The sequence below is a fragment of the Diaphorina citri genome, unplaced genomic scaffold (assembly GCF_000475195.1).
Source record: "Diaphorina citri unplaced genomic scaffold, Diaci psyllid genome assembly version 1.1 scaffold325, whole genome shotgun sequence".
Lineage (NCBI taxonomy): Eukaryota > Metazoa > Arthropoda > Insecta > Hemiptera > Psyllidae > Diaphorina > Diaphorina citri.
This window is the reverse complement of record NW_007377760.1, coordinates 198,324-202,823: the sequence shown is the minus strand read 5'-3', so window position 1 is coordinate 202,823 and position 4,500 is coordinate 198,324.

Here is a 4,500-nt window from a genome sequence, read left to right as displayed (position 1 = left end):
TTTTTTTCCTTTGTCTTGCGTTTGAATTCAGATCAAATAACTTTCTTTCCGGATATGTAATTATAAACATCTTCTTCTCCTGATTCTCACATCTTCTTCTCCTGATTCTGATTCTCCCATCTTCTTCTCCTGATTCTCACATCTTCTTCTCCTGGTTCTCACATCTTCTTCTCCTGATTCTGATTCTCCCATCTTCTTCTCCTGATTCTCACATCTTCTTCTCCTGATTCTCACATCTTCTTCTTCCTAGCCTTTTTTCTATTTAATTTACTTACTCAAAATTACTCAAAAATTACGACAATTTCTGAAAAACTGTTATTTCAATCGAACCACCAAGAGTGCCAAGTAACCCGTGAAAACTTTCGAAACGAAAACACACTCGAGAAAACCAACTGAGACTTCCTGTATGTGCTTTTTTAGAACATAAAATATTCACAATTATACATACTCCACACGGGTATGTATACCAACATAATATAATGTTATATTCACATAGGAATAACAAATAGACAGTAGGTAACAGAAAGGGAGACGGAGGAGGAGGAGGAGGAGGAGGGAGAAGACAAAGAAAAATTTCTCTTCATTTCTTAATTTTCTAAAATAATACATTTTATTGCATTAAGCACACAAGTTTTGGCGTCTTTTTCTCTCTTTTCTTTTTTTACTTTCTATTATACCCTTACGTATAGGGAACTTAATACAAGGTAATGAGAAAGTACCTATTGCAATCGGTCCAACTTTTCAAAATCGAGAAATGGGTGGAAATATCCGTTTTGGGGTCCCCTGATTTCAAAAAAGTGGTTTTTAGCCCACGGTCTGTACGATCGGGAAATGGGTGGAAATATCCGTTTTGGGGTCCCCTGATTTCAAAAAAGTGGTTTTTAGCCCATGGTCTGTACGTACGTTACGTTACTACAGGTTTAAATGGGAACAAGTAGAAAGTTGTGAACAAAATATCTCAAGAACCGTTTGTTGTAGAGGAATGAAATTTGGTATGCTATTCCGGTGTGTTCCAAGGACGCTACTGTAACAATTTGGTAAAAATCAGATAGTCACCCATCCTGATATTAACCAAAGCCATTGTCGCTTAACCCTTATTTCGTAAACGCTAAGAGACATCGAAAACATTTGGTCATTCGGATGTGAATATTCTAATCAATGTGATTTTTCACGTTGAATCGAATGGTGCTACTTTTAGCACTGTCTGACTTACGGTTGAGAAGTTGCGGGTTCGATACTCCCCTGTGTCGACAAATTTCCCTTTTATTCGTGAACTGTTACCAAATAAGCAAGTTAAGCCCATGTGATTTTTCACGCGAAATTGAATGGTGCTACTTTTAGCACTCTCTGACTTACAGTTGAGAAGTTGCGGGTTCGATACTCCCCTGCGTCAACAACGTTCCCTTTTATTTGTGAACCATTAACAAGTAAGCATGTGAATAGTTGATCCCATGTGATTTTTTACGCCAAATCGAATGGTGAAACTTTTAGAACTGTCTGACTTACAGTTTAAAAGTTGCAGGTTCGTTACTCCCCTGTGTCATTTTTTTTTTTTTTTTTTTCATTAGGTTATAGGTTTTCAACTGTTCTTATTTCCTCCAATGTACTCGTACCTACGTATATTCTTTCTCTCTTTTAGTAATATGAGGGTATATTATGTGAATGTGGTTAGAATTAACTTGGTCGTAATAATAGGGATGGGAATGATGTGAGTGTGGGAAGTGAAGGTGATGTGAACATTCAAATGGAAAAGCTCCTTGAGAATATAGCCATAAAGCCTTGAAAATGATATCTAGAATGTAAAGTAATAATATTAGTGCTTATTTATGCTGCTCGAAATGGGACTACAGACTTTACCCCCGCAGTATTAGGCTACTAATATTAATGTAGGAACACACTATCATCACGTCACGTCACGTCACATGAAGTGCACTTGCTCATGAGCTCTTGGGGAATCAGAAAGATGTAGTTCAAAGTTTTCCCATAATATTGACTGCTCGAAATGGGACTACAGACTTTACCCCCGCAGTATTAGGCTACTAATATTAATGTAGGAACACACTATCATCACGTCACGTCACATCACGTCACGTCACGTCACATGAAGTGCACTTGCTCATGAGCTCATGGGGAATCAGAAAGATGTAGTTCAAAGTTTTCCCATAATATTGTAGTCCTTCTATGGGGACAGACAGACCGACAGACGACACCGAAGCGAATACAATAGTCCGTCCACTATACCTTTTATTATTAGTAATAACAAGCGGGGTCCGTCCCTCCGGGAATTTTTCGATCTTGGTTAAGGAAAATCAATATTTATGTATACCTACCTATTTTATTTAATATTCAGTTTATTATTATTCTTGATTTGATTTTTTGGTATATTTAATCAAAAAACCTCGAGAGGGAAGGAAAGGAGTGGGGAGAAAAGAGGCAAAAGTTGGAGAGAAGTTTTTTTGTGAAGAAAAAATCGTTTTCTTTGTTGACAGTTGAAAGTTGAGAAAATTGTCAAGTCACTCTTGGTTCTTGGAAAGATGTGAAAAATTTCGAGAGAGCCCAAGATGTCTGTCTGTCTCTCATCAGTAATGCCATTGTTTTGTCTTCCTTTACATGAAATTCTCCCTTATATGAAATTACACTTTAAAAATAATTAACTGTTAGATACTTCTGGAAATTGAAGCATGTGTTTGAAAAGGCCTGAAACATTTTCTAGACTTAAAAGTTGCATTAGGTCAGTAACCAGGACAACTTTCTAGCGTCAACTCCCATCGCCTCCTCCAAAGTTAGGAGAAGGACCTTGAAAAACTCTTGCACTCAAAAAAATAAATTAACTTTCCCTGATTTTTTTAATAGGAAACTTTGTTTGAGGGAAAGTTAATTTTTTAAACTTTCCCCGAACAACTAAGAAGACACATAAAAAAATTCTGACTTTGCCCCGTCTAGAAAGTTCCCAATTGGCGGGACAAAAGTTGCCACGGAAAGAAGAAAGTTCTGGGCCAAAAGATAAACCAAACCGGAGTAATTTCCCATTCATAAAAAAAGAAAAGTTCTTTTTTCCCTGAAAGTTAGTTTGGCAAAGCTGGTGAAAGTTTGTTTTTAATGACTTGGAATGTAAGAGCAAAAGATGTCCCGTGCGATTTAGGGTCGATAAAAGGGGAAACATTGACTTTGAAAAAGCTTTTGATATAGTGGAATTTAGGCTTAGGGTCATTTTTGGCGGATGACCCTAAATTTTTGAGAAATACTCCTCGAAAATGGCTTCTAAAATTCAAGCAGAGGGATATGATTTTCATTTTCTTCTTGGAAAGAAATTTATGTGAGAAACATTTCTGTGGTGTTACTCAAGGAAGTGGATTTTTTCTTCTTCACAATCCTTTGACGTCTCTTCCTCTCTCCTTCATTCTCTGTCTCTCGAATCACATATTTTTGAGGTAAAAAATATTTTCCTCAAATTAAACAAAAAACCAAGATGGAAAAGTACTCGTATATTATTCTCTCTCTCTCTCTCTCCCTCTCTGCGTCGAAATCAAAAGAGAAAATTTTAAATATCAGTAAAAGAAAGAGAGAGGTAAGAAATGTGGAGAATTGAAAATTAAGTAAATATAAAACGAGAGGGAAAAAACGAAGGAAAAGAGTTAATATGTAAATATTACCCTCTGTCAAACCTCTTTTTTTTTAAAAAAAAAAAAAGGTTGATTGTCACAGGCATCCAACTCGTGAAATTTTGTAGCCAAACCAAATGGCAGTCCGAAAGCGATGATCACCCTTTACTCGCATTTGATTCCGTGAGTTTGACATCTCTACTGATTTGACAAAAAAAATATTTTCAAATTAGTGGAGATGCCAAAAACACCGATGACCTTATTCATGTTGAATCGGTAGAGATGTCACCAGTGGCGTAGCGTGGTCCAAATTCAAGTGTAGGACGTATAGGGCTCATGCACATGTCTTCCTTCTCTCTTCGATTTCGGGACGATAAGACCATAGCAGTTACAGTTCCCTCTGTCAAACCTCTTTTTTTTTAAAAAAAAAGGTTGATTGTCACAGGCATCCAACTCGTGAGATTTTGTAGCCAAACCAAATGGCAGTCCAAAAGCGATGATCACCCTTTACTCGCATTTGATTCCGTGAGTTTGACATCTCTACTGATTTGACAAAAAAATCATTTTCAAATTAGTGGAGATGCCAAAAACACCGATGACCTTATTCATGTTGAATCGGTAGAGATGTCACAATCACTAGACCAATTCTGTGTGTCGGGCCGTATATAAAGGATAGTGTTATTCAGCAGAAATGAAGTTATTTATGGGCATTAGAGTGAACTTTTGAGTTGTATGGCCGCCATACACGCCATACATACACGCTACGCCACTGGATGTCACACTCACTAGACCAACTCTCCAACTCTGTGTGTCGGGCCAGTGGAGATGCCAAAAACACCGATGACCTTATTCATGTTGAATCGGTAGAGATGTCACAATCACTAGACCAACTCTGTGT